Here is a 23,601-nt window from a genome sequence, read left to right as displayed (position 1 = left end):
TGATTGATAATCGTTAGGAATGTAATGGAGAAATAAGTAGGATAAATTCCCTGATCATGTTTTGTAATGCATTATTATCAATGTATCAGACTTTTCTTGTTTATTATTCGAGTTTTCTTGTAAGGCATACTTAATAAATCATTCGTCTAAGCTATTGGCTTAGTGATGACAACATTAATATGAAAGAATCATTTTTGTTTGTTCTGATTTTTTAAAATATTATTATTTACAATATTTGTATAGCGCCAATCTAAACTGCATTTATTCTAAGCGCTTTACAGCATATAAATGATACACAATACAAAGTATGTAGTAATCAACACCTACAATTATACAAAAGAAAATGAAAGGAGAAATATTTTTCAGAACAGTAATTATGTATCTTAGATATAGAAATGTGTAAAACCACAAAAGAAAAGACGAACAAAAAAAAAAAAAAAAAAAAAAAAATTACAAACTATGTAATTAAAGGATAATTAAGTATTAAAACATTATTTAAATAGTATAAAAATAGAAATTTTCAGACGACATGACATACTTTATCATTGTTACGCTAATGATTCGCAGATATATTTAGTAATTGAACCAATTAACAACTGGTTCGAAATATCTACACGACTTGAAGCTTATGTTGCGGACATCAGCTCATGGATGACTAGCAATCTGTTAAAGCTCAACCAAGATAAGAATGTATTACTGAATCTAAAAATTATAGCAAAAGTAAAAATATCTAGAAAATAGATATTTTGATCATTTCAATGAAATAAGAAGAATTAAAAACAATAAAAACAAATATTTCCATTTAAATAAAATAAAACTCCGAAACATAAAATTACTGTGTTAAAAATACCAGTGATAAAATAGATCAATAAAATCATATTGTAACAGATACAAACCCCTGCGAAACTATGTTTTGACTAAAGCCCCGTGCAGGTCCGGGTGTTAAAAACATAGGCCTGCAGCAGCGCTAAGCTTGTCGTATAAGGCGACTAAATAGTGCTCAGAAACCTAGCCGGGGGCTAGGCGCTCTGCCCACAGAGCAACTGGGATGTGTGCCCCAGGTGGTGGAATGGGATACCCCTGGCGTGTTACATGCTGGGGTTGTCAGGCTATAATACGGAAAACCTGACCGCAAACCATAGTGGTGCACCGTGTTGGGAAAGATGCCACGTTCCTCGCACGTTAAAGAACCCTGTTGTGGTATTCGAAAGGAGTAGGAACCTTTGCGCTCCGCCACAGGAGACTAAATTGCCCGACCTTACCCATCCCCTCTTTTTCCAGTGGCAATCAACCCTATTATCCTTGTGACCCATCCTTTTTTTTTTCATTTCATGTTCATTTTATCATCCATTTCATGTTCATTGTCTGAATATAGCTGAAATATTGCTGCTCGGACGTTAAACCCCAACAAACAAACAGATGTTTTGACTAAAAGAGCACAATGTGAAGATTTATTTCGCCCTAATCCTGAAAAAAAAAATGCAGGATGTTTATATCATGCCGTTGTGTTCCAAAATTTACTGATATGTAAAGTATATTAATTCTGATATAAGGTTTAGCATTGCATTAGCAACATGAGTTTATGTTTAATATCTAGCTAAGAATGGCATACAGTAAAAAGGTAACAATTATTAACCCATAATTATTACATGCACAATACGACAAGCTTTAAAGAGTTCAAAATGCTACCACCAGATTGATGTCACGGCGCAGGAAATATGACCATATAGCACTTGGTTTAACTGACCTACACTGGTTATCTGTTGAATTCCAATGAAAATACGAACTTATCTTATGCTTTTATGCTTTATAGCACTGCATGGTATAGCTCCAGCATATCTCCAAAAGCTTCTGACTCTATATTGCCCATCAAGATCACTACGCTCCCAGAACTCTGTGACACGTGAAACGTCAAGAGTGAAAACGAAATCGTACGGTGATCGTAGGTTCGACAAGGCAGCTGCCACTTTATGGAATAATCTTCCCAGTAAACTGCGAGTTTAAAACCGTCAGTATTCTATTATTACACATTCGTTAAACTCAACTGCAATAAATTTAAAGACGATATCTAATGCTTGATTGCACAAAAACATTGCGTTTTCATGAAATTATAAAAAAAATATATTGTATCATTTTCATGAGTTAGGAGAATCCTCTCCTCAAAATACGCTCTTTCGGGTGAAACATATTTTTTTACAATATATCTGAACAGCTTTTAAATGTAAGCATAAGTATCATACATATACACAATTCAGCACAGATTAACTGCAATGCACATATTATTTTAGATAACTTAATGCTTTAATGCACAGAAACATTGCGTTCTCATAAAATTTTCAGATGTTTAGAATGGCTGAAACCGTTAACGACAATATGTTTTTGATCAATAAAATGTTGGGTTTGTATCTTAATATTGATGCGTTCGAGGTCATGATTCTTGGAGATGACATACATGTAGTGATAAAAAAAATATTTGTTTGATCCGAGTGACTTCTCTTAAAAGATCCCATACCTGTGCATTAGATGTTGTGATTTTCATAATAAATCAATAGGCGTAAACTTTAAAGTATATCTTGTACTAGAAGTTATGCATTGATTTGTTGACGGATGTTGAGAGATATGAGGTCGATGAATACATGATTGCCCGGGCATGTAATGGTGAATGAGAAAGAAATTAAGATCATTCTATTACTAATTTTCTATGTAGGAATAAATTATCATGAGCCGCAGCTATATTTAGTATTTCCTTTTCTTTACATTATCCGACATTTTTATGTGATGAGAAAATCAAACTTTTAAATGTAAGCATAATTATCTTACATTTACACAATTCAGCAGAAATCAACTGTAGTTATAAAAAATCTATACTACGTTTGATCTGAATGAATTCTGTGAAAAGATTTCATATCTGTGCATTAGTTTTTTTGTGGTTTTCTTCATAAAACAATTGGCGTTAACTTTGACTTATATCTTGCTCTAGAAGTAATGAATTGATATGTTGACGAATATTGACAGAAATGAGGGTAATGAATACATAATTGTCCGGACATGTAATGGTGAATGTGTTAGAAATTAAGATCATTCTATTACTAACTTTCTTTGTAGGAATGAATTATCACGAGCAATAAAGATATTTAGTATTTCCTTTTATTTACATTATCCGAAATTAATGTGTAATGAGAAAGTCAATCTTTCATCTGTTATGATAAAGTAATTATTAATTATTTGCTTCATTTTAAAATGAAAGTACCAAGAACGTAAACACTATGTATAGAAGTTCAATATTGGCGAAGAAAGTATTTTAATTTTATTGATTTACTTTAAATTTTACTTATATCTTAGGGAGAATCATTTTTCTTAACCACATGATAAAATCGAAGAAAAAGTTCATTTAACACCAGCTCTATCAGTGTATTCAATAATTTCTCTCGAAGTAAGTATCGGAAAGCGAAGGCATTATATGAATATACTGTACTTTTTAGGACTTAGGCGAAATCTGTCCTCAAAATAGACTCTTTTGGGCGAAACAAAGTTGAGGATGAAAATTTCAAAATCGCGTGTATTAAAGCGTAAGTTTTCGTCTTTTACACTACAGCAGAAATCAACTGCAAAGCACTTTATTAAGGAATTCGTTATTGAACCGAAACATGGTGTTTTCATGAAAGTTTGAGATGTTCTGAATCGCCAATATATATATAATAATCTTTGCAATGTATGTAAAAGCATCATTATATAATGGTAAGTTTATACGAAAACGAAAAAGCTGTTTTTTACATTGGCAAATATGAGTTTATTTGAAAGTGTTATTGCTAAGAGTTAGGGACAATCTTTGACTATTCATTTTTTTTTCTACTAAAGCCCTGGATTTGTAATGAATACATTATTTCATAAAAGTTATGCGACATTCCCTATTTGTATTTCAAGATAGCATCTGACCGGTATTAAATAAATTATTATTTAGTGCTTTTGAAAACGAAAATGTTGCATTCGCACTATTCCTTTTTGGGACGAACTGATATAAAAACATGTACTTGCTCTAAATGTGCAGAATTAAGATGTCGTTTTCAAAAGAAACGTATTTTGTCACTGCATATTTATCTTAACTTTCAATCATTTTAGGGTTAATCATTGTTTCTTTTTAATGTATGTAATCTTAGCTTGATATTAAACATAAACGTATGTTGTTAATGCAATGCTAAACTTTATATCAGAATTAGTATATTTTTCTTTTCAGTAAATTCTTGAATACAACGGCATTATGAAAATATCCTCTATTTTTTCTCAGGACTTGGGCGAAACAAATACTCAAACTATGCTCTTTTGGGTGAAACATAGTTACGCAATGTATTGTATCGTATCTGTTAGAATATGAAACTGTAAGTATCCTAATATTATATATTCGTTAAACCCAAAAGCAATAAATTTTAAGAAGGTATATAATGCTTAGTTGCACAAACACATTGCGTATTAATGAAATTTTAAAATTATATTGTATCTTTTTCAGGATTCAGGCGAATCCTTTCCTCACAATACGCTCGTTTGGGTGAAACATATTTTTAAAATATATCTGAACAGCTTTTAAATGTAAGCATAAGTTTCATACATTTACACATTCAGGACAAATAAACTGCAATGCAATTGTTATTTTAAATGACTTTTAATACTTAAATGCAAAGAAACATGGCGATCTCATGAAATATTGTAATTTTTAGTATAGTCGATATCGTTAGCGACAATATGTTTGATCAATAAATGATCACTAAATTGTTGTTTTTTGTATTTTAATAATGTTACGTTCAAGTTAATAATTCTCAGAGGTGACATTAATAAAAATATGTTTTGTTTGATCAGAATGGATGCTCTTAAATGATCCCATATCTTTGCATCAGTTTTTGTAGTTTTCATAATAAAACAATCGGCGCTAACTTTCCTTTAAGCCTGTACTAGAAGTTATGAATTGATTTGTTGACGGATGTTGACAGATATAAGGTTGATGAATGTGTTAAAATTTAAGATAATTCTATTGCTAATTTTTTTTGTAGGAATGAATTATCACAAGCCGTAGAGATAATTAGACTTTCTATTTATTTACATTATCCCGTTATGTGTGAAATTCAAACTTTCATCCGTTATGAATAAGTAATTATTGTTTTTTGGCTTCGAAAACATTTTGTAAATTTTGAGATGAAAGTAGCAAGAATGTATACACTATGTACAGAATATCAATTTTGCCGAACGAAGTAATTTTATTAAATTGCATACATGTATTTACTTTAAATTTTAATCATAAAAAAAAACATTTTACAGAGGGCTGCTCTATCAGTGTATACAATAATTTCTCTCAAAACAAGTATCGGAAAGCGAAGGCATAATATGAATATCCTCTATTTTTTAAGGACTTGGGCGAAATCTTTTCTCAAAGTAGACTCTTTAGGCGAAACAAAGATAAGCATGGAAATTTCAACAACCCTTGTATTAAAACGTAAGTATCCGTCTTTTACATTACAACAGAAAACAACTGCAAACCACTTTCTTAAGGAATTTTTATGTGTTCATGACAGTTCGAGATCTTCTGAATCGCCAACATATATGTGTAAAAATTTTTGTGATGTTATGAAATAACATCATTAAGTAATGGTAAGTTTATAAGATAACGAAAAAGCTGTTTTTTGTTTTTTTTACATTGGGAAATATGAGTTTATTTGATAGAGTAATTGCTAAGAGTTAGGGACAATTCTTCGACTATTTATTCTCTTTTTTACCCCACTAAAGCCCTAATGAAAACACTTTCTTTATAAAAATTATCTGACATTCCTACTTTTTAGTAGAAGATGGCATTTGACGGGTAGTAAATAAATCAATGCTTATTGCTTTTGAAAATAAAATTTTGTAGTCACACTATACCTTTTTCTTAGAGAAACTGAATTAAAGAATAAAAATAATAATAATAAGTATCCGTCTTTTACACTACAGCAGAAATCAACTGCAAAGCCCTTTATTTAGGAATTCTTATGTATTCATAACAGTTTGAGATGTTTTGAATCGCCAACATATATGTATAATTTTTTTTGCACTGTATGAAATAACATCATTATATAATGGTAAGTATATAGGAAAACGAAAAAGCTGTTTTTTACATTGGCAAATATGAGTTACTTTGATAGAGTAGTTGCTGAAAGTAAGGGACAATGAGAAATAGAAATCAATAACAAAACTTTCTATAATAATGTACTATGTTGACCTAGTTAAACCAAATTTATAAAATATTGACGTGTTTTGTTTACACATAATTTGCTTTTTGTCCTTGTTTTCTGACAACAAGATGTTATGTCATAGATATGTTACACTTTCAAATAGATACAGAAAGAAATGTTGAAATAATTAATAATGAAAGGAATGTCATTAAGCAATTTAGTCGTCAAACTGCATAGCGTGTACAGTCGATATGTGAAGAAGTAATTAAAGAGAAATGTTTGTCAAAATATTAACAACTACGGTCATATAAGATAAAGATATCTTAGAAAATTAATATTATTCTCTATCAAGGCTACCGGAGATGACAGGTGTATAAATAAACTGCAATATTCAACCAATTGCTACATTGTGGGCTTTGTAGGAGTCCATTGTTTAGTAGGAAAATTCTCACTTTACTCAATAACCACGGAGAAAAAAAACTTGAGATCATGACTCGGTGTCGTTACAAGCAGATTTACTGAGGCATTTCTGAATCATGTAGGCGTCGTTTACTGTCGCATTATCATTACTTGTAACTTATAAGAAATACAACAAACGATTTATAATACAAGGGTTGATACAACCCGGGGATGTATATGCTTCTTCTTTAGATAACTACGTATCAGACAACGATCCTTCACAAGTTTGATTGAAAGAATGTCAAATCTTCTGCTGCTCCCTATACACATGTAAATGGGCATTTGTGTTTAATTAAGTTTTTTTTTGTTAGAATAAAAATCTGTCGCGTTATTGCATTCCAAACTTATTATTTCTTTTTAATTTGATGAATAATAAAATGCAATACTGATCAGATAGGTATAATCAATAAAGCATTCGTTTTCCACAAATATATCAAGTATAATATCAATTTGAACAATGGCAAACACAATTTTATCATATTTTTATTTTTTTCGATTTATGATTGATTAAATTCTATAACCAAGGCTACACTTGCATTAGTCGTTGCAGTATTTGTAATAAAACATTTCATTAAGGGTAAAGTATTATTTTGGTTATTGCATGTCCTTCGTTGTGTGTGTCAGTTACTGATGTCTGCTTTTGTCCCTGGTATATATTCTTTTGTTTTCTGCTAGAATCTTGATTCTCTTGATTACACTTCCTTTTGTGCCAGAAAAAATATAAAATTCAAGTCAACGAATTATGAGGTATGCAATGGAGAAATAAGTAGGATAAATAATGTTTTGTAATGCATTATTATCCACAAATTCGTACTGATATAATTATTTCTTTGTAATCAAATGTATCAGACTTTTCTTGTTTATTATCGGGTTGTCTTCTAAGGCATACTAAATAAATCATTCGTCTAAGCTATTAGCTTGGTGATGACAACACCATTTTTTTTAGTTATTATTTACAATATTTATATAGCGCCAATCTAAACTGCATTTACTCTAAGCGCTTTACGGCATACAAATGATATACAATACAAAGTATGTAGTAATCAACACCTACAATTATACAAAAGAATGTGAAAAGAGAAATATTTTTCAGAACAGTAATTATGTATCTAAGATATAGAAATTTGTAAAGTAAAAAAAGACGAACAAAAACAAAACATAATTATAAATTATGTAATTAAAGCATAATTAATTATTAAAACATTATTTAAATAGTATAAAAATATTAGATACAAATTTTCAGACAACATGACATGCTTTATCATTGTTACGCTAATGATTCGCAGATATATTTAGTAATTGAACCAATTGACAACTGGTCCGAAATATCCACACGAATTAAAGCTTATGTTGAGGACATCAGCTCATGCATGACGAGCAAGCTGTTAAAGCTCAACCAAGATAAGAATGAATTACTGAATCTAAAAATTATAGCTAAAGTAAAAATATCTCGAAAATATATATATATTTATCATTTGAATGAAATAAAAAGAATTAAAAACAATAAAAAATGTTTCCATTAAAAAATAAAAATTCAAAACATAACATTACTGTGTTAAAAATGCCAGTGATAGAATAGATCAATAAACTCATATTCTAACAGATACAAAACCCTGCGAAACTATGTTTCGACTAAAATAGCAGAATTTGAGGATTTATTTCGCCCTTATCCTGAGAAATAAATGCAGGATGTTTATATCATGCCGTTGTATTCCAGAATTTACTGATATGTAAAGTATATTAATTCTGATATAAAGTTTCGCATTGCATTAACAACATGAGTTTATGTTCAATATCTAGCTGAGGATGACGTACAGTAAAAAAGAAACAATGATTAACCCATGATTATTACGTGCACATTACGACGTTACGGCAAATTCTGCTCTTTCATGGTTTCTCTCGTATTTACAAAGAAGGACTCAACAAGTATCCGAGGAAGCCATCCAACCCAATTCGATCAAATTAAACTTTGGCGTTCAGCAGGGACCTGTTTTTGGGTCCAGAGTTCATTGTATGTTTTCTTAGCCTATCGGATACACTTGGGCAAAGATTGACCGAATTCGTTGTTACATTACGGACAGTGCTTGCAAAACTCTAACATCGAGATTGGAATACGGCAACTCCCTTATATATGGCGTGAAATCTAGTAGCTTGAACAAGCTTCAAAGAGTTCAGAATGCTACCGCCAAATTGATATTACGGCGCAGAAAATATAACCTAATAGCACTTGGTTTAATTGACCTACACTGGTTACCTGTTGAATTCCGATGTCAATACATACTGATCTTATGCTTTTTTATAGCACTGCATCATGTGCATGGTATAGCTCCAGCATATCTTCAAAAGCTTCTGAGTCTATACCGCCCATCAAGATCACTACGCTCCCAGAAATCTGTGACACTTGAAACGCCAAGAGTGAAAACGAAATCGCACGGTGATCGTAGGTTCGACAAGGCAGCTGCTACTTTATAGAACACTCTTCCCAGTGAACTGTGAGCTTTAAACTATAAGTATCCTATAAGTATATTACACATTCGTCAAACTCAACTGCAATAAATTTAAAGACGGTATCTAATGCTTGAATGCACAAAAACATTGCGTTTTCATGAAATTATAAAAAATATATTGTATCATTTTCATGAGTTAGGAGAATCCTCTCCTTAAAATACGCTCTTTCGGGCGAAACATATTTTTACAATATATCTGAACAGCTTTTAATTGTAAGCATAAATATCATACATATACACAATTCAGCACAGATCAACTGCAATGCATATATTATTTTAGATGACTTCTAATGCTTTAATGCACAAAAACATTGCGTTCTCATAAAATTTTGAGATGTTTAGAATGGCCGAACCCGTTAACAACAATATGTTTGATCAATAAAATGTTGGTTTTGTATCGATTCGTTCGAGCTCATGATTCTTGGAGATGACATACATGTAATGATAAAAAAAAAAAATTATTTGATCCGAGTGACTTCTCTTAGAAGATCCCATATCTGTGCATTAGTTTTTGTAGGTTGTTTCATAACAAAACAATAGGCGTTAACTTTCAAGTATATCTTGTACTAGAAGTTATGAATTGATTTGTTGACGGATGCTGAAAGATATTAGGTTGATGAATAAATAATTGTCCGGGCATGTAATGGTGAATGTGTTAGAATTTAAGAAAATTCTATTGCCAAATTTCTTTGTTGGAATGAATTATCACTAGCCGTAGAGATAATTAGATTTTCTTGTTATTTACATTATCCCGATATGTGTGTGTAATGAGGAATTCAAACTTTCATCTGTTATGAGTAAGTAATTATTGATTATTGGCTTCGAAACAATTTGTAAATTTTGAAATGAAAGTAGCAAGAATGCATACACTATGTATAGAATTTCAATATTGCCGATGAAAGTATTTTAACTTGATTGCATACTTTAAATTTTAATTATATCTTAGGGAGAATCATCGTTCGTTACAATATGATAATTTCTACTTGTTTAAGATCAAAGAAAAAAATCAATTTACAGCGGGAAGCTCTATCAGTAAATACAATAATTTTTGTCAAAATAAGTATCGGAAATCGAAGGCATGATATAAATATCCTGTATTTTATTAAGGACTTGGGCGAAATCTTTCCTCAAAATAGACTCTTTTGGGCGAAACAAAGATGAGCATGAAACTTTCAACAACCCTTGTATTAAAACGTAAGTATCCGTCTTTTACACTACAGCAGAAATTAACTGCAAAACACTTAATTAAGGAATTCTTATGTGTTCATGACAGTTTGAGATGTTCTGAATCGCCAACATATATGTATAAAATTTTTGCACTGTATGTAATAACATCATTATATAATGGTAAGTTTATACGAAAACGAAAAAACTGTTTTTACATTGGCAAATATGAGTTACTTTGATAGAGTAGTTTCTAAGAGTTAGGGACAATTCTTGCACTATTTATTTTCTTTTTATTAAAGCCCTGGATTCGTAATGAAAACGCATTTTTATAAAAGTTATCCGACATTCCTAATTTGTAGTTCAAGATAGCATCTGACGGGTAGTAAATAAGTCATTGTTTAGTGCTTTTGAAAATAGAATATTATATTCTCACTATACCTTTTCTTTAGAGAAACTGATATAAAGAAAAAACATGGACTTACTCTATATGTGCAGAATCTCGATGTTCTTTTTCACAAAAAGTATTTTGTCAATGCATATTTATCTTACTTTTCAACCATTGAAGGGTTAATCATTGTCTCTTTCTACTAAAGGTTATTCTTAGCTAGATATTAAACGAAAACTCATGTTTTAATGCAATGCTCAGTTTTATATCATAATTAGTGTATTTTTCATTTCAAAAAATTCTACAATACAATAGCATCATGAAATTATCCTGTATTTTTTCTCAGGACTTGGGCGAAACAAATACTCAAACTGTGTTCTTTTGGGCGAAACATAGTTTCGTAAGGTTAATTGCATACATGTATTTACTTTAAATTTTAATCATATCGTAGGGAGAATCATCGTTCGTTACCATATTTTTAAGGTAAAAAAAATCATTTTACAGCGGGCAGCTCTATCAGTGTATACAAAATTTCTCTCAAAACAGGCATCGGATAGCGAAGGCATGATATGAATATCCTGTATTTTTTCTCCGGACTTGGGCGAAACAAATACTCAAACTGTGCACTTTTGGGCGAAACATAGTTTCGAAGGTAAATTGCATACATGTATTTACTTTAAATTTTAATCAGATCATCTTTCGTTACCGTATTATTAAGGTAACAAAATCATTTTACAACGGGCAGCTCTATCGTTGTAAACGATAATTTCTCTCAAAACAAGTATGGCAAAGCCAAGGCATGATATGAATATCCAGCATTTTTTCCGGACTTGGGCGAAACAAATACTCAAACTGTGCACTTTTGGGCGAAACATAGTTTCGAAGGTTAATTGCATACATGTATTTACTTTGAATTTTAATCTTATCATCGTTCGTTACCGTATTATTAAGGTAACAAAATCATTTTACAACGGGCAGCTCTATCGTTGTAAACGATAATTTCTCTCAAAACAAGTATGGCAAAGCCAAGGCATGATATGAATATCCAGCATTTTTTAAGGACTTGGGCGAAATCGTTCCTCAAAATAGACTCTTTTGGGCGAAACAAAGATGAGCATGAAAACTTCAACAACCCTTGTATTAAAACGTAAGTATCCGTCTTTTACACTACAGCAGAAATTAACTGCAAAGCACTTTATTAAGGAATTCTTATGTGTTCATGACAGTTTGAGAGGTTCTGAATTGCCAACATATATGCATAAAAATTTTTGCACTGTATGTAATAACATCATTATATAATGGTAAATTTATACGAGAACGAAAAAACTGTTTTTGCATTGGCAAATATGAGTTACTTTGATAGAGTAGTTTCTAAGAGTTAGGGACAATTCTTCCACTATTTATTTTCTTTTTGTTTTTTATTAAAGCTTTGGATTCGTAATGAAAACACTTTTTTTATAAAAAATATCCGACATTCTCAATTTGTACTTCAAGATAGCATATGACGGGTAGGAACTAAATCACTGTTTAGTGTTTTTTTGTTTTGTTTTTTTTTTGTTTTTTGTTTTTTGTTTTTTGTTTTTTTTTGTTTTTCAAATAAAAGTTGTAGTCACACTATACCTTTTTCTTAGAGAAACTGAATTAAAAAAAAACATGGACTTGCTTTATATGTACAGAATCTCGATGTTGTAAACAAAAACTATTTTGTCACAGCATATTTATCTTACTTTTCAACCATTTTAGTGTTAATTATTGACTCTTTCTACTGTATTTCATTCTTAGCTAGATATTAAACACAAACTCATTTTTAATGCAATGCTCAACTTTATATCAGAATTAGTATATTTTTCATTTGAGTAAATTCTTAAATACAACGGCATTATATAAATATCCTGTATTTTTTCTCAAGACTTGGACGAAACAAATACTCAAAAACTGTGCTCTTTTGTGCGAAACATAGTTTCGTAAGGTTAATTGCATACATGTATTTACTTTAAATTTAAATCATGTCATAGGGAGAATCATCTTTCGTTACCATATTATTAAGGTACAAAAAATCATTTTACAGCGGGTAGTTCTATCAGTGTATACAATAATTTCTTTCAAAACATAATCGGAAAGCGAAGGCATGATATGAATATCCAGTATCTTTTTAAGGACTTGGGCGAAATCTTTCTTCAAAATAGACTCTTTTGGGCGAAACAAAGATAAGCATTAAAATTTCAACAACCCTTGTGTTAAAACGTAAGTATCCGTCCTTTGCACTACAGCAGAAATCAACTACAAAGCCCTTTATTCTGATGTGTTATTGAACAGAAAATAGGCATATTCATGACAGTTTGAGATGTTCTGAATCGCCAACATATATGTATAAAATGTTTTGCACTGGATGTAATAATATCATTATATAATGGTAAGTTTATAAGAAAACGAAAAAGATGTTTTCTTCATGGGCAAATATGAGTTTATTTGAAAGTGTTATTACTAAGAGTTAGGGACAATTCTTTGACTTTTTATTTTCTTTGTTTTCTACTAAAGCCAACGATTCGTTATGAAAGAGTATACAAGGGAACCAAGGTAATAGCGGTAATCAAAAGAATTTAATCCAGGGACAAAGACCAGACATGGAAAACAGACATACACAACAAAGAACATAAAGAAACTAAAATCATACATACAAAGTTACAAAAGTAAATGAGGAACTCGGACTCCACTAAAAACTGGGAGCATGGACCAGGTGCACCGGTAGAGTAGCTTTTCTAGAAACACCCGCCGAGTTGCTCATAAAAAGTCAAGTCCGGGGTAGACGGACGAGGAAAAGAAGCCTATGACCCGTCAAATAAATTAGTTCTCCTGGTGCTGATGGATACACCATAACGATTCACGAGTTCATGATGACGACCATAAAACTTCTGTAGTGATAACTTCAATCTTGCAGCAACATAACCCTGTACCAGAAGCCTATTTGTTAGAGTTCTAGCGCGAAACAAAAAGTCTGCGTAGTTTCGGCAAGCTCTGGCATAACGTATGAATTGAGATTTGAACACTCCATACACAGGAGCCGAAGGGATGTTGCCACAGATGAAAGGAAAGTTGACAATTCTGAACGAAATGTCATCACGTTTGTCGTAAAGTTTGGTCAATAGGTTTCCTTTATCATCGATTTCTATGTGTAGGTCAAGATATGAGGCTGACTTCACAGTGTTTGTAGTATCCTTTATCTCAAGTACTTTTGGGTAGATGCGATGTATCAAATCCCCGAAATTAGGATTGTTTAAAGATAATACGTCATCTATATAGTGGAAACTGAGATTGAAGGATCTAGCCAAACGATATTCTTTCTTTCTGATCAGATCAGCTATACAGACAGCCTCATAAGAGTGACGGAATAGGTCAGCAGGAAAAGGAGCATAATTTGTTCCCATTGGAATGCCGACTGTTTGTTGAAAAACACGTCCACCACACTGGACAAATATGTTGTCGATTAAAAATTCCAGCATTTTGTAAACATCTTCCTCTGTATACATTATTTTATAAAAGTTATCCGACATTCCTTATTTGTATTTCCAGATAGCATATGACGGGTAGTAAATAAATTATTGTTTAGTGCTTTTGAAAAAAAAATGTTGCATTCACACTATACCTTTTTGGAAGAAACTGATATAAAAACATGTACTTGCTCTAAATGTGCAGAATCAAGGTGTTGTAATCAACAAAAAGTACTTTGTCACTGCATATTTATCTTACCTTTCAGTCATTTCGGGTTAATCATTGTTTCTTTTTACTCTATGTCATTCTTAGCTACATATTAAACATAAACTCATCTTGTTAACACAGTGCTAAACCTTATACCGGAATGATTATGAATTTCGCTTTCAGTAAATTCTGGAATAGAATGGCATTATATAGATATCGCATTTTTTTTCAGGATTTTGGCGGAAGAAATCCTCAAATTATACTTTTTTGAGTTGAATTATGGTTTCATAAGGTTGAGTAACTGCTAGTATAAAACATTGTAAGTATCAGATTAATACACATTCAGTGAGCTCTTCTGTAATCAATTGAAATACGGTTTCTACTGTTTAAATGCATAGAAAGAGTAATCAACTGAACCAGGATTCCAGCGGAAATCAAAAGAATGTTATCGATTACAATTAAAACTGTGAGCATTGACCAGGTGTACTGGTAGGGTGGGCATCCTCTGCTTTTCTAGAAACACCAACTTGGTTGCTCATAAAAAGTCAAGTCCGAGGTCGACGAAAAAAAAGAAAAAATAGACGTTCAACAAATAGGTTATTATGGTGCAGATAACACAGTAACTATCCACGAGTACCTGATGACGACCATGTACTTTGTTGTGATGACTTCAATCTGGAAGCATCAGTAACCATGTTTCCAAAGTCTAACTGTAAGAATTATAGAGTGATACAAAAAGTCTGTGTAGGAACGGCAAGCTCTGACTTATGATTTGTGATTTGTGAACTTTATACGCAAATACTGAAGAAATGTTGCAAAGAAAGTTTGAAATTGAAAAGAAAGTTGACAATACGGAAAGAAAAGTCATCGCGTTTGTCGTATTCTTTGTCAATAGTTTCCTTTACCATCGATTTGTACGTGTAAGTCAAGATATAAGGCCGAATCAACAGTGTCGGTAGTATTCTTTATCTCAGGTTCTTATGGGAAGATGCGATGTATAAACTAGGACTGTTTAATGACAATAAATCACCTTTTTAACGGAAACAAGAGCATCTGATAAAACTATGTTATGTTCTTCGTCGGTCAACTATTATCTTTCCTTTTTGACTAGTTTGAGAAAATCTTTTGTCGTCCCTTTTATGGTCATTGGACTGTTGGAAATATTAGATACTAATAGCACGTCACATGTGACTGTTTGATGCACAGTGTGTAAGTTTGTTTACCATGTATATTGATGATTAATTGTGTGTGGTTATAGGTGGTCTGATCCCATCAAATATTTAGAGGGAACTTCTGATAAGTTATCAACTGCTAATCTCACTGTTAATCTCGAAGTTTGAACATCAACAGTTGACTACTTAATGCATACTATAGGTCAAGGATTAATCAAGGGAACCAAGGTTATAGCGGTAATCAAAATAATGTAATGCAGGGACAAAGACCCGACATGGAAAACAGACATACACAACAAAGAACATAAAGTAACTAAAATCATACATACAAAGTAAAGTAACAAAAGCAAATGAGCAACTCGGACTCCACTAAAAACTGGGAGCATGGACCAGGTGCACCGGTAGGGTAAGCGTCCTCTGCTTTTCTAGAAACACCTGCCTACTTGCTCATAAAAAGCCAAGTCCGGGACAAACGAGGAAAGGAAAACTATGACCCGTTGAATAAATCAGTTTTCATGGTGCAGATGTCAAGAACACGTCTAACCCTTATTGCTAAAGTTGAAGCAATTGTTCAGTTCGTTACTCCAACGCAAATAATGAGGTATATGGTCATGTTTGATTTCTATAGAAATTTGTTTTCTAATTTTGCTACTGCCGTTGAACATTTAACACAACTTCTTAGTTTTAGTGAGAATCCCATCTTTCGGTCGAATGGCAAATGCCAGATAACTGTTGAAAATATAAAATCACTGTTGACTAGTTTTCCGGTCTTAATATCTCCAGATTAAGAAAATGTTTTCATACTTTTTGTAGACGCAAGCGACGTTTATGTTGGAGCTGTCCTGTGCAAGGAGAGGCCAGATCTTCTAAACCAACCAATTCCATATTTTAGGTAGAAATTAATATTAAAAAAGAATGTTTTACAATATTATAAGCTTTATAGCATTTTGATTTGTATTTAGGGGGTGTTAGAATGCTATATATGTTTATTACATTCAAGGTGAATATGTTTTAGCTACTATTATACTTGTTTGATTATTATTGCTAAATACAAAAATAGTAATATTGTAAATATATTATTTTAATAAATGATTTTTTCTAGACTTTATAACCAAACAAGTACTGTTTTTCGCGACTCTTTAATGATGCATTACAATGATGTAAATTGGTCCAGAACTTTCGTAGTATTTTTAGAACATTTTTGACTTTGTACTTAAATGCTGGATTTCTTACACTCAAATTAATTTAATCGACTCATCAGTGTTTTTTTTTTTTTTTTTTTTTTTTTTTTTTTGGGAGGGAGGGGAGCTATTTTATAAAAGTGCTTTAATTCTTTAAATACTAGACTTATATACATACATTTGTACCTTGAATTAAGTGTTGAATAGTACATTGGACTCGATGGATATTAACATTTTCAATGAAATTTTTAATCGTGGAATTTGTAACGTTTTATTTAAATGATTGAAATCGTAATTTTTCGCTTGTTGACTGAACTTTTTGACATTTACTAAAAAACTAACTATGTGGTATTCCATTGATATAATCAGAAATCAATGGGTTAGAATTTAACATTTAACACCCTGCCTGTAAAAAACATCACATAAAAACAAACTTGCTGAAGTATTTGATGACATTTCATTTGTTATTCTAATCACAACATGTCTACACTATAATTTAAGGAATGAATAACTGGTCTCTGTAAATATAACCTTAATGTAATTACTGATGACAGATGACTGAACGCTCCCCAACAGACCATATTTTGATTAGATACTTGAAATTATTTTTTTGCACATAGCAAAGCTCATCTGCACTATAAGTGTTACAATTTTGAATGAGACCCACCTTTGAAATTTTTAAACATGCATGTGTGCCAGATTTTGTTAAGATAGCTGCTTGCCTTAATGTTGATGTTGTTTTTATAAAACAGCAACATTATACTGGCTGTTCTTTATAGCTGGAAGTCGTGAGAATAGAGATTTAATATATGCTATAAAAATATATTATTGGGCCAAGTACCAGTGAATGAAGCTCCCTAAACCTAAAAGACCGTTTGCATTTTTAGGGTGTTTTGTGAGGTTAACTTTCTTTCAAAGTTTAACTCATATCCGTTCCCTATAAAAGACGACCACACTGATAGTATTGGTATTGCACATTTTGTCAGTGCATTCGATCTGCTAAAAAGCTATGTACAAGTGCCATTGACAAAGACAGCTTGTGAGATATCAGACGGCTTGTTTTAGTATAAAATCATGCAATTTAATATAACAAAACGCACCACTAACATTAAGAGAATTATTAATGATGTTTTGAAGGATCTTAATACATGTATCTTTGTATAAGGTAGTACAAGCATACGAACTGTGCTACGATCAATCGAACCATCCGTGTTACTTTTTATTAACCCAACATCAGGGACAAAACAGAGGTGATATTAAGCTTGTTTATATTTACATTTTCAATATATCATATCTGCCTTGATTTTGATTTTACTTTAACTATAAAAATAAATGTTTTGTTTCAATGTGAAAGTGGTTGTTAGACGAAACGGTTCAAATCATTGACATCAAACAATATTGTAAAACTTTTGAACAATATGCGATATTTCGTATACTTCTCACCAGATTACTGAATTACATTTCGCACACGGAAATTATACCATTTTTCATGAATCGTACAGTCAACCTTACATGTTAAGTTGACTCTTAAATGAATAAATTTTTAAATATAGGCAAAAATATATATTAACAATAATCAGTCCTGCCTTTCTTTATTTTATGACTGTTATGACTTTTTATTGTCTGATAATTTCAATCCTGCCTTTTATTTTAAATTTGATCGTAGCAACATCCTGCAATGAATATTAAATTGTAGTTTTCTTGAGTGTACAATACAAAGTTTTGTACAAGACCCTGCGTAACCCGCTTGTTGTTAACACACATAGTATTTGTTTTCACATTTTGAAACACCATTTGCATATACATGTCGTTATGCCTGTTTTGTTTAAATCTTCGGCCGACCAAGATTGCAAGTATACTTGCAAATTATGATGTCCTTGTTGAATTATAAAACTTACACTGCAATCGGCCCTCGTGTGCGTTTCAAGAGTCAATAACAGTTAACCTTTTTACGAAATGATTTTTTCTGTAACTTGTGTACTAGACCAAATATTGAACTGATTTTCATGTCTAAGCAATAGATAAGAAGTTTTGATTAACAGTCTCAAGTAAAGCAAGCAATTGAATGAATGACAAATTTTGAACTCAAACGTATTGGTAGTAACGAGATAGTAAAATTCTACCTACAACTATGAATTACGACACACCAGTCAACTATTATTTAGGGTTGTAGTAAATCAAACACATACGTTCATTGTTGAACTGAAATGCAAAGCTTAAATGTTGATTGACAGCCATTTCCTTCCAAAAATAAAAAATAACGAGGCTTGCAATGATATGAAATCACTCATCATTCATATCAAGGTCGAATTGTAAACTAGTAAAACACCTAGTACGTTACAAAAGAGGGTATCTGGTAATAAGCACTATGGGGAGTGAAGTTTATTTTGCCTTGCACTGTGATATTAATGTTACAAGTTTCAATTCAGACCAATATTAGATTAAACTTGTTCAGAATTCAAAAGAGCGTTTCATATAACTGAATAAAATGTATGTTTTAGTCATCATTTTATTGATTTAGTTAATATTTATAATATTTTTATTGACCCCTTATGGGATAAGTAAAGAAACAAATACAATATAAATAGAAACACTATATCATATTAAGCTATTGAAACATAGAAATGAAATAAAAAATGATTAAATACGTATGCACTTAACCAATGTGGACCTCATTTTCACACTTCTAAAGACTGCTTCATTAAATCTACAACAATGGGTAATTCACCCATATCTTAATTTAGAATAAGAATAGGTTTATCAAAAGAGTCAAGTTGGCGAAAATCTGGGAATTTATCTGACGAAACTTTTTTTTTAATTTGCCCTTAACCCCTCATTTATTTTGCAATTGAAAACTCATTTAAAACTTTGCATATTTGTCAACTTCTCTTTTAACGGTGTATATTTTTATATCTACCATGTTCCAGTTCCAAGTTATGATCACTAACGCGGAACATTGTTAGCATCTTTATACTATTAAATGTTTACTTTTAAATAATCTGACATTGGAGTATTTTGTTAGCAACATACCTTTGTTCAAGAGGCATAATTGTATGAAGTCTAAAGTGGTGCCCGAATGATGGAATGGTGTACCCTAGGCATGCCACATGCTGGAGTCGTCAGGCAATAATACGGAAAATCTGGCCACAAACAATAGTGGTGCAACGTGTTTGAAAAAATGCCTTGTTCCTCGCATGTTAAAGAACCCTTCTATGGTATTCTATCGGAGTAGGAACTATTGCGCTCCGCCACAGGAGGATGAATTGCCCAACCCTACCCTCCTCTCCCTATTTCCAGAGGCTATCAAACTTTGCCGACTCTATCATCCTTGTGTCCCGTCCCATTCTTCATTTCATGTTCATCGCCTGGATATACCTAAAATGTCGCTGCTCCAACATTAAATCTATCAATCAATCAATCAATCTTAAGATAGCTATACTTCATGAAGTACCGTTTACCTATCATACATGCTCTTCACACTCGATTTGTACCGTGCTCTTACCATGAAAGTGCGCTTTTTACCCAAAACAGCACAGCTGTTGTAAACCGTACAATTAACATGACCATAATAACGTGCATTCTTATGACATATGTTGAAAACCTTTTTCTTTACAATGAAATACATATACCACATGAAAAAAAAACAACATAATACCACTGAAAACAAACATGCTTTTTTGATCAGAGGCGGTTTGTATCCGCAACATTCAATGCTACTTGAAAAAAAATTGCCTATCCAAAACATACATTTTCATCATAACTGCTACAGATAGTACTTCTGAAATGTTCATAGTACTTTCCTGCCCAAGTAATATTCGTTCATCGCATCTTATTGGAAACCTACTATAAACATGGCCATTTCACGTGAAATAGCATTTCCTACCCAAAATTATAAATGGTAATTGATAATGACGGTATATGGCAACATTATGTGCAAATACGTTTTCCTACCAAATAAATGAATGCTCATCACATCTGATTGAATGTACTCTGAATTTGGCCAATCTACTTACGAACGTCGCTTTTCTACCTAAATTATACATGCTCACCATATTTGATACTTTAAATATGACCTTCCTACATCAGATCCGATTCAAACGCTACTCTTAAAATGGTCACTCTATTTGGAAAGCAATTCCATACCCTTAATGTGCATGATTATTGTATATGGTACTGTTAACATGGCCTTACGTTTAAAATAACAGTTTCATACGCATAATTATTCCTGCTCATGAACTTTTATTCGAATATTACTTTAAACATGTTAATTTCACTTAAACAAAAACTATCCGACCCAAAACATATATGCTCATCAGGTTTGATGCAGACTATACTCTTGATGTAGCGACACTAATTGACAAAGCAACTTTCTACCCCCTAATGTACATGCTTATCACATCTGTCGCGTATTGTACTCTTTACACGTCCTTATTATATAGCATGTTTACACAAACAATCACCTGATTTTAACCGTACTTTTAGCATGATCATACTACTTGAAGCGGCACTTTCCTACACAAAGCATCCTTGCTTATTACATCTGATTCAAAACCTACTCTTAACATGGCCAAACAACTTTAAATAGCACGTTCCTTGGTGAGATAAAGTTTTTGTACACATGATAATTGCATCAGATTAAAACTTTAATCTAAATATTTCAATAGCACTTTTAAACTCAAAACATGCATAATTATTAAATCTGACGTAAAGTGAACTATATTCCTGACATGATAACACTCTTTGAAACAGCGCTTTCTAACTCAGAATCATTCATGTTTATCAAACTGATTTGAACTCTTCTCTTATCATAGCTTTACCGTAAACTAGCACTTTTCAACCCAAAACATAAGGCTCATACCGTATTATTAACATAACAATAGCACGTTCCTACTCAAACATCCATCCTGATTTCATCTTATGTGGGCTGTACTTTAAATATGGCCATACTACTTGACAGAGTTCTTTCTTACCAAACTCATAATATCACATCACATCTGATGATGACCGATCGCTCAACACATCCATACTACTGAAAACTCATTTCTTTCCATATCATCACATCATATTCTAATCGCATTCTTAGCATAGTCATTCTCCTTCAAATATTAATTTAATCCAATTCAACATGTTTATTATATACTCTATACATAGCTATACTACTTGTAGTAGTACTTCCCTACCCAAATTATTCATGCTCGTAAAATCTAATTCGAACATCCACTTAACACGACCTAACAATTCAAAAAAGAAAGTTATAACCCTGTTTAAAGCTGTTTATTCGATCCGATCTGATTTAACATGACCATATCACTTGAAATAAACTCTTATTGATAACATTGTCATACTATGTGAAATAGCACTTTCCCACCGAAAACATCACATCTGATGTGGACAGTACACACCATATGGCCAAATCACTTGAGATAGAACTTAACTACCAAACACATATGTGATTCTCGCATCAGTTGCCGACTTCTCTCTCAATATAGCCAAAGAACTAGGAATGGCACTTTCCTACCCCAAAATATTCATAGTCATTACATTTTCTCCGACTTCTACTGCTGACATGGACATGTAGCTAAAAATAGTACTTTCCTACTAAATTCATACATATTTATACATGTTCTTATATCTGATTTGTATCGTCCTCTTGATATAGCGAACCATACCTTATGTACTCTAAACCTTGAGTGGCAACGTAAGAACGGGTTTTCATACAAAAAGTGTACTTGTTGATTCCATCTTTTTCGTATGTGCTCAAAATATATCGGTACTATTTGAACTAGCGCTTTCCTACCCAAAACATTTACACTCACCACATCAAATTTGTACCGTATTTTTAGCATAGCCATAATACCTATCATAGCATTTTCCTACTCAAAATATACATGTTCATCTTATTTGACGCGGACTGTACTATAACTATTGCCATACTACTTCAAAGTGCAATTCCTAACCAAAATCATACATATCCATCATATGTTATTCAAACCCTACTATTAATGTAGCCATACCACTTGAAAAAGCACTTTCCTACCAATATCAAACATGCCCATTACATCTGATTGTACTGTACACTTAACATGACCATACTACTTGAAATGGCACGTACGAAGTCATCACATGTAATACGGAGTGATGGCATAAATTGGCTTACTACTGAGACTAGTAATTTCTACTAAAAAGAAACTATCTGATGTGAATTGAACTCTTCATATGGACATACTACTTGCAGTATCACTTTCCAAATCAAACATATACCCTCTTCACATCTGAAATAGACTGTACTCTGAACATAGCCATACTACTTGAAACAGCATTTTCATCACAAAATTGTACATGCCCATCACAAAAGACGCCAGCAGCACTCCAGATTCATAGAGCCAAACTACTTCAAACAGCACTTTCCAACATAAATATATATGTTCATTATATTTGATACATTTGTACCTAAATCATACATGCTCATCATATCTATTTCGAACCCTATTGATAACATTGTCATACTATGTGAAATAGCACTTTCCCACCGAAAACATCACATCTGATGTGGACAGTACACATCATATGGCCAAATCACTTGAGATAGAACTTAACTACCAAACACATATGTGATTCTCGCATCAGTTGCCGACTTCTCTCTCAATATAGCCAACGAACTAGGAATAGCACTTTCCTACCCCAAAATATTCATAGTCATTACATTTTCTCCGACTCCTACTGCTGACATGGGCATGTAGCTAAAAATAGTACTTTCCTACTAAATTCATACATATTCATACATGTTCTTATATCTGATTTGTATCGTCCTCTTGATATAGCGAACCATACCTAATGTAC

The 23,601-nt window shown here is 32.1% G+C and overlaps 1 long non-coding RNA gene across 24 annotated transcripts in view; it reads left to right on the top strand.

The window, feature by feature from the left end:
• Positions 1-428: 428 nt before the first annotated feature.
• Positions 429-23,601, top strand: part of LOC148606074 (uncharacterized) — a 42,153-nt gene continuing 18,980 nt past the window's right edge. For 2 of the 24 annotated variants that reach the window (XR_015915506.1, XR_015915505.1), the window contains exons 1-8: positions 1,630-3,569; positions 4,286-4,376; positions 5,397-5,482; positions 8,956-10,354; positions 11,773-11,859; positions 14,641-14,727; positions 15,520-15,617; positions 16,394-16,472. This is a non-coding gene — a long non-coding RNA (uncharacterized LOC148606074). The other 22 variants (XR_015915487.1, XR_015915488.1, XR_015915497.1 and 19 more) reach the window with 21 other exon arrangements.

Source organism: Perna viridis, chromosome 9 (genome assembly GCF_037379345.1).
Source record: "Perna viridis isolate PV_CMFRI_1.1 ecotype Kerala chromosome 9, ASM3737934v1, whole genome shotgun sequence".
Classification (NCBI taxonomy): domain Eukaryota; kingdom Metazoa; phylum Mollusca; class Bivalvia; order Mytilida; family Mytilidae; genus Perna; species Perna viridis.
Note: the sequence above shows the minus strand (reverse complement) of the source record. Positions and strands in the feature narration are given on the sequence as shown.